The sequence below is a fragment of the Phoenix dactylifera genome, chromosome 2, assembly GCF_051530095.1.
Source record: "Phoenix dactylifera cultivar Ajwa chromosome 2, Ajwa_hap1_PhDact_Kaust_v1.1, whole genome shotgun sequence".
Taxonomy (NCBI): Eukaryota; Viridiplantae; Streptophyta; class Magnoliopsida; order Arecales; family Arecaceae; genus Phoenix; species Phoenix dactylifera.
Genome location: NC_143191.1, coordinates 16,067,183 through 16,079,442, shown reverse-complemented (window position 1 = coordinate 16,079,442; position 12,260 = coordinate 16,067,183).

Below are 12,260 nucleotides of genomic sequence, written 5' to 3'. Positions count from 1 at the left end.
AAGGGCTGAGGAGGGAGGGGGTCAGTCGATGTGAGCTAGGGATTTAGGGCTGTGGAGGGAGAGGGTCGATCGGGTTTTGTTGTGGGAGGAATGAAGTCCGACGACGCTTATAAGCATCATCGTATTTCTCAGTTATGCCGACGCTTATAAGCGTCAGTGATTAGATATTCCGATGCTTATAAGTGTCAGTAATGGGCCCCAGACACTGACGCTAAACAAAGCGTCGGCGGTTACTGTCGCAAGAAAAAAATTGCCAACACTTTTATCTAGCATCAGCAATATAGAGTCGGCAAAAATCTTTTTTGTTGTAGTGTGTGCACCCACAATTATAGTCATGTAATCATTACTATGTCAATTTACTGGAACTTGCTATGGAAGAAAATAAAAATAAAAAATAAGAATTTTCTAACAAAAAAAATTAAGAAACTCCCCTTCTAGAATGAACAAATGACAATGAGAAGTAGAGGTCAGCAGTGCCTTTGCAGAAATCAAGGGCTACTTATCAACATTTCCGACAATGGTTAAACCCCTGAACAAGTTATTTCTTCTTTGTCTTTTCAACCTTGATTACATATTTATATTTGACCTTTCTATTTATATGCATATAAATGGTCATGTCATGCAACACTACAGAGGCTCCAACTATTAGGCTGCATTGTTTAAGATGGCTTATTTGAAATGTTCGTCACATTGCATATCTAATTGGGACTTCTTAAAGAGCACCAAGTTCCAGGAATGAGGCTATGAGGCACATTTGCACAGGTATTACACAAAGTGGCTCATTGAAGAACGTGCTTTAGAAATTATGTTGTATCTTATATTTTGGTATATTCATTTTCAACTCCATTCAACTAAGTCTTAATTCCAAACTAGTTAGGGTTGGCTTCATGAATCCTTTTACACCATTCCAGTTGGTTTAAAGACGTATCCTTTGAGAGATGTTGAAATGTCAAATCCTTCCTTACTATTTCATATCATGTGATTTTTAGTTTACCTCTATCCCTCTTTACTTCTACAGATATCAAACTACTCCTTTATACCGGTGCATCCCTCAACCTACATTGTACATATCCAAACCATCTATTTTCTCCTTCTCTCAATTTCTCCTCAATTAGTGCAACATCCAACTTTTTATGAATAGCTTCATTTTTTATTCATTATTTTTTTGTATTACCATATATCCATTTCAACATTTCCATTTTGACCACACCTATCTCGTGCACATGTTATTTTTAATTCGTTAATTTTGTACCATATAACTGGTCATATGGCTATTCTATAAAACTTTTCCTTCAACTTGGCAAATATTCTATAATCACATAATATCTAGTTATGCTTCTCCATTTTATCCAACCAGCTTTAATCATATTGGATATCATCCTCTTCTTCCCTTTATTAATAATCAAATCCTAAATATCAAAAATGATCCCTCTTAAAAACTTTATGATCCTCAGTTTCGGATCACCTTCATTTTTATTTCTAATTTTATTAAAATCTCATTCCATGTATCCCATCTTATCCTACTTAACCTACAATCCTTGGATTCTAACACACTCTTCCATTATTCTAACTTATGATCGTCCTCAATATTAGTTTCATCCACCAAGATTATATCATCCGCAAATAGAATGCTTAAGAATATTGTTATGAATATGCCTAGTAAGTGCATCCATAACTAGTAAAAAAGAGGCAAGGATTTACAGTAGATCCTCGATATAAAACTAAACCTATTATGATTAGAAACTTACTGAAATTACTACCAGAAGTTTTTATACTAGTAACTGTTGTATCATAAATGTCCTTAGTCACGCTAATATATCTAATAGAAACTCCATTCTTTTCTAACAACCACTATAAGACTTCTTTAGGAACTATAATATATGTTTTCTCTAAATCAATGAAAATAATATGAAGAGTTTGTCTCATTTCTCTATACTACTTCATTAACCTCCAAAGGAAAAAAATAATTTCTATTGTCGACTTTCCTGGCAATAAATCGAAGGGATGGATCTTTTGTTTTCTTCTACATTATATTGCTTAGGATGGCCTTAAATACTGATGCAACCTATAATCGATTACTACAGATGTAGACTGATTTCATAATAATCAATTATGGTGCGATTGATTAGACACTTCAACAAATACTCATCATCCCAAAAGATTATCATAGAGGTATGTGAATGCAAAATAGAATATGACAGATATCTTATTAATGAAGCATAATCAATAAAATATAACTAGTGCAACAAACTGAAAATAACCACAATAAAACAATAAAAAAATATTGCCAATAAACACGAATTCCAAGGATGTGATAGATGACAACGATGAAAATGATGATGGGTGGAGATAATGATTGATGGACGAAAAAATAAGGGATAGACAAAAGATGGTGATAGAACTAGTCGGATAATTACTTCTGTGAGTTTGATCCCTCCAATCCAATGAGAATCTTCAGGCCATGCTCCACCAATGTATCGAGATGAAGGATGACAGGGTCAAGAAGGTGGCTCCAAAAAGAAATAGGTTAAGAAACAGGATGAAAGTGGAAGAAAAAGAGTCTCTCAAGGCTTCGCCTACGGTGGCCCTCACTTTTCTAGGGTTTCTTCTTCTCTCCTTTTTTTGGCTGTTGTCCTCTCTTTTTATAGGCCGAGTTACTGTTTCATGAATAGTAACCAGGTCAGGATGCTCACTAACCAAACATCTAAGCATGTTACTGAGTATACGGTTCACTACCTCCGTCTGACCATCTGTTTGGAGGTGATAAGCACTACTGAAGTTTAGTTTTGTTCTTAATTTGCTCCAAAGAGTTTTGCGAAAATAACTATTAAATTTTGTGTCCCTATCATATGTGAATGATTTTGGAATACCATGCAGTCTAACAATTTTTTTAAAAAATAAATGTGCTATATGAGATGCATTAGATGTTTTCCAACATGAAATGAAATGTGCCATTTTTGAAAACCGATCCACCACAACAAAAATCGAATCAACCTTTCTAGTAGTCATGGGTAGTCCTACAATGAAGCCCATGGTAATATCCTCCCAAGGGCCACTAGGGATAGGCAATGGAGTGTACAAGCCTGTATTCTGCACCTTTTTCTTTTTCTACTGACAATGTTGACATTTTCGCACGTATCTAATGACATTGCTCTCATCTTAGGCCAGAAATACCTCTCAACTAGGAGTCCTAAAGTGCGGCTCTGTCCATCATGAGCAGCTAACCCTCCTTCATAAAATTTCCGAATCAAAGTCTCATGCAATTCATCTCCACATATGCACAAGTGTGATCCTCTAAACAAAAATCCGTCTTGATCAGCCTTGAAAGATTTTGAATTTAGAATCAAGGCCCTTTGAGTAGGTTCTTTTCCTTTTTCTTTCGCAGAATTTTTTATATTATACCCATACAATTCCTTTTGTGGATAGTGTGATATTCATTTTATCTTTCACAAAGAAATATGTATTCTTTTCTCCGTCATGTTGGGTCTTCCTGTCGTACTGTTCAGGCCTACCTAACAACACGTGGCACACCTCCACAGGCATAACGTCACACCATACCTGATTTTGGTATCGTTTCCCAATGAAAAACTCTACTAGACACTTGTGGGTGATTGGAACCTTAATTCCCTCCTTAAACCACGATACCTTATATGGTTTATGAATCTTTTGTGTAGATATCTTTAGTTTATCAACCATGTATTGAGACGCAAAGTTTTCAATACTACTACCATCAATCAAAATAGAACATCTATATCTCTCTGCAATATCTAGTCAAGAAAATACTTCGCCTCAACCAATTGTCCTAGATAGGTTGCTTAGGTACGACCATGACATGGTGAATCACCATGAGTGGGCCCATCTCATCATCTGTAATGTGGACATCGTTGTTCTCCGACTCATCCTTCTGTTCGGACTCACCCTTATTTGCCTCTAGATTAGGTTCCTCTGAATCGTCCTAGCGTCCTTGCTCAATCAGGTTTAACTGAGACTGAAATTTTCTCAGAAAACATTCAGAGAATTTATGACCGGGTTGTCGGCAGTTATAGCAAATGATAGTGGAATCAGGTGTCGGTGCCAGTATGCCTTTTCCCTTGTCGCATAATTCCTTGCGAGTATTGGGCTTTAGGGCAACTGTGGTCTTGGTAGGGTTCTAAAAACTTGTTACCTTGTTCCCAAACTGACTCTTTCCATGAGTAATGGAATTTCTATTTGAGTCCAACTTTCGACCACTGGTTTGTCTTTGTTGTGCTTCTACTCTCAGTGCGTGGCGATGGGCATCATCAATACTAAGGCATCAAACTTCTCCACTTGGTCCAGGATGTCCCGTCTCAAGCCATTGATATATCTACTGGCAACATGGATGGGATCCTCACTAAGACCGTTTCTTGCTTGGAGCTCATAGAACTCCTCGGTGTACATATCCACGGTCCTAGTTCCTTGTCGGAGGTTTTGGAATTTCAAGTAGAGGTTTTGGCGATAATCCAACGGGACAAATCGCTTCCTCAACTTCTTCAGCTTACTCCAAGTATGGATCTTATCCTTACCTTGTTGAACTCTTCGACCCTGAAGTTGCTTCCACCAAACCAGTGTGTGTACCTTTAACTTGAGGGTCACAAATTTGACCTCTTTATCCTCAAGGATTTCCTTCCAATAAAAATATTGGTTGATTTTGTCGACCCAATCAAGAAAAGTATCTATCTGAAAATGCCGCTCAAAATCTCTAACATCAATCTTAATGCCATCATCCCAACATCTAGCACGAGAGGGTTCTCTATGTGGTGGTCTCTCTTTGTTCCTACATGGTTGTCGATCATCTAATTCATTTTCTATCTCATCTGACTCACTACTCTCGACTACCCTCTGATGGACCCTTTCTCTACCTTGAGGTCTAACTCTACGTCTTGGTTCATCCTGATGGTTTTTCTCTTTCCTAGGTTTCACTATCTCAAGTATGTTCAATTCTAGTCTAGTTATGAAGTTGGAGAGGTGTTCTACCAGTCGTTGGATCTCCTATAAGGTTTGTTGTTGGGTTCTAAATGTATCTTGCCAATTATCAAACATGAATGTAGGCTAAGATTCGATCCAAAACTATTTCGAATGTGTTTCTAATATTGTGGAGGTGAAATGGATTTTTTCAAATTTTTTTTGAATGTTTTAATTTTTTAATGCCAAAAATAAATATTTTAATATGAAAATTAATATTTTTATGAAAAAATGTTTTTTATTTTCTTAAATGTAGAAAATGACTGCAGAATTTTTTTAAAATGTAGAAACTAATTTTTTTGTATTTTTAACTTCAAAAATTAAAATTTCTATAGTTTTAAATGTAGAAAAATATAATTTACTATTTTTAAACCAAAAAAATATATTTCTCTATTTTAAAGTACAAAAATTTAATTTTCAAAATTTAAAGTGCAGAAATATGAATATTATGATGCAAACACAATAATGAAGATTTCTAGATATGCATGACCTATTAGCTCTGATACTACTTTAGTGCAACCTATAATCGATTACTATAGGTGTAGGTTGATTTCATAATAATCAATTATGGTGCAATTGATTAGATACTTCAACAAATACTCATCACCCCAAAAGATCATCATAGAGGTATATGAACGCAAAATAGAACATGATAGAGATCTTATTAATGAAGCCTAATTAATGAAATATAACTAGTGCAGCAAATTGAAAGTAACCACAATAGAACAATAAAAGAAATATTGCCAGTAAACTTCGGTTCCAAGGATCTGATAGATAGGAATGATGGTACTGATGATGGGTGGAGATGATGATTAATGAACGAAGAAAAGAGGGCTGGGCAAGAGATGGTGATAGAACTAGTCGGATAATTACCTCTACGAGTTTAGTTCCTCCAATCCAATGAGAATCTTCAGGCCGCACTCTACCAAGGTATCGAGATGAAGGATGACGAGGTCAAGACGGTGGCTCCAAAAAGAAATAGGTCAAAAGGCAGGATGAAAGTGAAAGAAAAAGGGTCTCTCAGGGCTTCACCTATGGTGGCACTCACCTTTCTAGGGTTTCTTCTTCTTCCCTTTTTTTGGCTGTTGTTCTCTCTTTTTTTAGGCCGAGTTACTGTTCCATGAATAGTAACTGGGTCGGGTTACTGTTCTGTGGGTCGGGTTACTGTTCCGAACAGTAACCGGGTTGGGTTACTGTTCCGTGAACAGTAACCGGGTCGGGTTACTGTTCCGCAAACAGTAATTCGAGTCGGGTTACTGCTCACGTGAATAGTATTTACTTTCTTCTTTATTTTTTTTCTAACTTTCTTTACTCCTCCTTCCATACATTCAACATACATAATTTTATCTCCAAGACTATCATCCATCCTCCTCCATTCCTAGAGATGTGTGATGGCCGTGGGCATTGAAGAAAGGCCAAGACTCAAACAATTAAGTGTGGTAGTTTGGGGTTGGGTTAGGCTTCTTATCACACCTAGGTGGACCTTTTTTTGCTTAGCAGTCCTAGTACATGACTCGACTAAAAATCCAAGCCTAAACATGGCTTTAGATGGAAAATACAGAAACAACAAAAAACATAAACTACGTACAAGATGGAGCCCTAAGACTATATCACAACAAAGCTACGATATAGTAAAATATGTTATTATATGTTGACCCTAAGGGTTGATTTTGATAATGCAAAATAGTTGAATTAAAAGTTGACTAATCTATTATTTTGAGTATAACTGATTAATTTTAGAAAGCAAGAAGAAAGCGTTCAGCCACTCTTAAGTAAGGATCATCCATCTGAAACTCCGCATCAAGAAGTTAACTCTAAAAGGCCATAATAACATTTCTTGGAAGCTCACATACAAAGATAGAAGATTTTATCCTGAGCTACCTCAAGAGTCGACTCCAAGCCTGCAACAAGTCGACCTCGGCACACTATAGCTGACTGATGTACCTTCATGAGCCGACTCCAACAAATCATGTGTCAAGCCCAAAACAGTCTCAGAGGATAAAAAGGAAGCCAAAAAATTCATTACATTGACGAGTCAACCCATGAAATACTTGAGCCGACTCCAGCTTAGCACAAGTCGATCCCAGACAAAAGCGACTCGACCGAGAATGGCCATCGAGAAAAAAAAAAAGAGAGTTGAGAAAATCATCGTATTGGCGAGTCAACCCATAGAATTCATGAGCCGACTCCAGTTAAACTAGAGTTGACTTCAGAAAGAGACGAGTCAACCCAAGAACAGCCATAGTGGAAATATAGAGAGTAGTAAAATTTAGTTCGTTGAAAAGTCGACCTTGAAAGCAATGAGCCGACTGCTAAAAATCTTGAGTCGACCCTTGAACTGAGAAAGCCAACTCAACAAGTGCCACAGACGAAAGAAAAAGCGCGGCAAAAATAGAAGCAAACTCAAGACGACTCGGACTCCTGAAAATCTCAAGTTGACCTTAGAAATCTGCGAGTCGACCCTTCTGCGCCTGACAACTATAATGGCTAATTTTTCTGCAAATCTAAACGACTATTTTTATCTCTCAATGGCTCTATTAATTGTCTAATAGCTAGAAAAGTATTCTAACATTCTCCAACGTGTATAAATGCATGGGAACACCAAAAAAAAATATGAGCTCAAGCACTACAAATAAAAATCCACTAGAGCTAAGAGGAGAAAGCTAAAAATAGAGAGCTTCAAAGAGAAAATTATTTAAGAGCTTTCAGTATGAGTTAAAAAATCACATATTCAACATTAGAGTGTTGGTGAAGTTCCTTCAAAAGTATTCAAGTCAACTAACAGAGTGTAGCTCCAATTATTAATTTGTAGTTACTATCTTGGAGTTGTATTTATTGCAACAGTATTTACTTTTTTCTATTTGTTGCTGTAATAAATTTTAAGAATTGAAACTTGGAGAAAATGTCCATCCAAACCTTGAATTGGATTGTGTTGAGCCTGAAATAGGCTTGGAGAAGGTTTTGGTTGATTGCCTAGAAAATCAACTAGGTTGATTGTGAATCTAAAAAATAATCAGTGTTGATTGCCTAAAAAATCAAATGGGTTTGGTTGTGAACTCTGCAAACAACTGAGCTATAATCTGGGAGATAGGTTATAGTAAAATTTTCAAAAAGAAAGTCTTGAAGAGTGGATGTAAGTGAAGGGTTGGCACTAAACCACTACAATTTTTTTTGTATTTGCGTTGATTGCTTTACTTACTTTTATTTTCAGTACATTTAAGTTTGCTTCTAAAGTTTATCTTCTTCTTTCAAGTATTTAATTCCGCTGCATTTAGTTAAAATCCACACCACAACACACCCCCCCCCCCCCCCCCCCCCCCCCCCCCCCCCGCACACGGTGCATGGCTAGCCAACATTATACATTAACAATTTAGCTTTAGGAGATCTGAGATATGCAACATATGACCTCACAAAATTGCAGAAGCAATTTCAAATGCTAAAGTCCTTGATTTCCTCTTCTCACCCGTTATTTTCTCTTTTTTCTCTCCATTTCTCTCATTGATGACAATAGCTGGGTGTAAGATCTAAATGAAGAGGTCGTCAGGGGCATCAAGATCTTCTCTCCTCATTTTACTAATTAAACAAGGGCTTTCATTAGCCATGTTCGATTAGATGTGATCAGCTTGTATCCACTCTTACCATATCCTTATTAGATAGCTTGAGTTATAATGTCTGAATTTGGCATCAAAACCTGACATAAAAGTTAGTACTCTGGATACCAGCAGAGTCGAAACTCGAATTTGACTTGAGTATGTGTAGGATTCAGGTCTACACTAACCAAATTGGACCCTATGTGTGTGGAGGCTGTAAAATCAAAATCGGCAACTCTACTAACTTTATTTACAGCATGAATTCAACTAAGTTTAAGCAGACTCTGGTACCTTATTAGAATCTAATCATGAAAATCATGCCTCTTTATTAGCCTCTCAGATTCTTTCTGCATTGCCATGAAGTTTGTGGGAGCAGGAAGTTAAAGTAAAAAAAGCTTTAGCACTAGGTCATTAAAAGACAAATCTTCTATGTAGGAAGATAAAATTGAGAGCAAGTAGAACCTCCTGATTAAACACTCCTACTTCAACAACAGACATTTTTTATGAGGTGGTTCCAACTTGCCCAGCTAAAGAGATTATAGATCAAAAAAACCAATAGAAAATAGAACGCTAGCACAACAAAATCAAGAAGAAATGAGATGTTGGTTTGATAAATCACAATATCCAAAGAGAACATACATAAATCCCAATCAGCCCAGGATAACACTGTGCATTCTTATTTGAAATGACAGAGGGAAAGGGAAATCAAATGGATAGGTGGACATTTGAAATGGTCCACCCGTCCAGGCCTAATTTTTTTGCCGAGCTTGGGCTTTGTCTTCTTAAAATTGGCCTAGCCCAGAGTATATGATATATTATACATAATGTTGTATTACAATAATCTATGATATTATTTAGTTGTTATTTTAATTGAAAAAGAGAAAAAAAAGGCTAAAGGGTGGAAATTAGGATAACTTAAATCCCTAACCCTAAAATACCTTCTCCCCTCCACATATTCAACCTATTTTTGAATTTAAATACTAAGTCCCCCCAAAAAAAGAAAAGAAATTTGGCTCTTTCTCGATCTCATCCATATTTGTATATAAGCTCTTTCATTATGGACGAATGACGTAAAGATCCATTTTTTACATAATTGTAAAACAATTCTGATATTAGTAATTTCTTGATAGAACATGAAAACCTTTCCATTCATTGTGTTTCTCCCATATCTTTGTAGCTTCTAGCTAGTAAACCATTTGTATTTCTATCATGCCTCGAACCCAAAATCTGGATCACACTACAACAAAAATGGATTTTTCCGGCACTTTTTAAAGCCTATACCGATGCTTATGAGCATCGGTAATTTTTCTGCCGACACTTTCTAAAGCGTTGCAAAAGCATCGGCCATGTAAGAGTGGAAAAAAAATTGCCGACGCACTTAAAAAGCGTCGCTAAAGGGTCGGTTTTTAGCGAAGCTTTTTAGCGATGCTTTTATAACTGATATTTTTTATAACAACTTTTTAAAGCGTCGTTATAATTATTTTTAAAAAAAATTTAAAAAAAAAATCTGAAATGTATACACATTTTCTGCTGGACGGTTTTGTTGGTTAATTACAACCACTACATCCACAATTACCTGTAGGTTAATTACATCCCACTTTCTTACAAAGAATAGGAAAAGATTTTTTAGCACAAAGGGGAGATAATACGGTCATGAAATACCAAAAAGAAAAGAACGATTCAGGACCTTGAAGGGCCTTGAAGACGAATTGGCTGACGAACTTGCCATGGCTCTAGGATTGGGCGGCCAGGGACACGAAGAGGGATCTAAGATCCTCCAGCTCCTACTTGGTAAAAGCCCTAAAATTTTCCCCCAAGCAGATAAAGAAACAATCGAAGAACGAAGATTATAGATGGATGTAATGGGTGAAAAGAGATTGAGAGAGTAAGAGGAGGGGGAGAATTGTATCAGGTCGCGGTGACGAACCGTGGTCGGCGGACGGTGATGGAGCATTGCCCATGTTAGCTAGCCCAGTTTTGGCCTCCAACGACGCTTATAGTCATAAGCGTGGTCTAATTCAGATTTTTTCTAACACTACTAAGAAGCATTGGCAAATTTTGGCGTGGTAACTAAATTGCCGACGCTTCTTTCTTGCATCGACCTCTAAGAGTCAGGAAAACCCAATTTTGTTGTCGTGTCAGCTACGTGACACGGCCGCATACTTCCTAGGACAAAGCCTTAGAAAATATACGAGGCCTAAAAACATATTTCAACCTCAATATCATTGAATAATAATCATCAAAATTCATAATAATTAACAAAACCGATACAATTACAAAATTTAATCATCCAACTAGTATCGGTGATGGTCAATCTACTCATCCTTTCACTCGTGATCCCAACTGTAGCCAAGTACCAAGAGACCTGTAACTCTGAAAAGAAAAAAAAAAGGAGGTAGTGTGAGCTTTACAGCCCAGTAAGAATCTCTACACATCCATACTAATATAATAATATAAATTTGAAAATAGCCAAAAATTGTCACACATATCACGAAATCACAAACCGACTATCAATAATACTCGAATAAATAGTATATATATGTACATCAAATATCAATAGGAACCCAACCACTCAAGAGTTGATATATCATACGATATCTCCTAATTCTTCAATGGTATTTTTAATGCTTTTTATTCCATTTCTTTTTAACTTGATTTGGATCAATTATCTTTTTGACTTTGGGCCAAATCCCGATCACATTTTTTGCTCGTGATAGGGCCATCAATAGGTGTCACATTTCTAACTTATAACGGGTAACCGATGATATCACACTTTTAGCCTGGAACGGAGCCTTCGATGGTATCACATTTCTATCCTATGACCCGGCCTTTGATAGTGTCACATTTTGAGCTTGTGACAGGGCAACCGATGATAACGAGATTAGTCCAAAGTCCTTGTTCATTCAATCATGTTCACATCGACACATCAATTTTTTTTTCAGCTTTAGACTAACCACAGTCACATTTTCCGCCCATAACGGAGCAATCAATATAACATGATTAGTCCAGGGCACCATTGCTGAGTTACGCCCCGTTCGATGCGACGTTTGCAGCGGAATTCGAACGGGACGTCGTTCATCGTATGAACGCGCCTCGGATTGTAGAATTCAAAAATTTTTCTGCATCCAAATCCAGAAGATCTTTAAACTCATTAGGGAGGGAAGATTAGGATCTGAGGAGGATTAATTAAGATTCATAGAACTGAAACAAAAATAAAAGTTATTAATTTGAAGATCTCATCTTCAAAAATTCTGCAGGTGTAGAACACCGCAGCCTGATGATCTTTCTAGGTTTCTGGTTAAGGCGCACATGTGTCCGGCCTCTACAGGTATCCCCACGAGGATCTAATCATCTGAGATAGGGTCTTACCGGAGTACTATCTCCTTTCAAAGATCTCTCATGACTATCAAATAGATTGGAAGAAATCGGCAACATACCTCCTTGAAGAAGAACCCTTTCTTCTTTGATCTTACTCGCAACGGAGGAAGAGGAAGGAGGAATCTTTGCGCTTGGATCTTCCTTGCCTGGATGCCGTGGAAGAAGAGAATGCAGAGGACCCCCTTGCTGCCATGGAGAAAGAGGAAGAATGGGCTTGGGCGTGGAGGAAAGAACTCCTTCTTTCCTTGGGCGAATTGATCTCTTCCTAGGTTCTTCTTCTTTCTTTCTTTCCAACACTTGAAAGAAGAT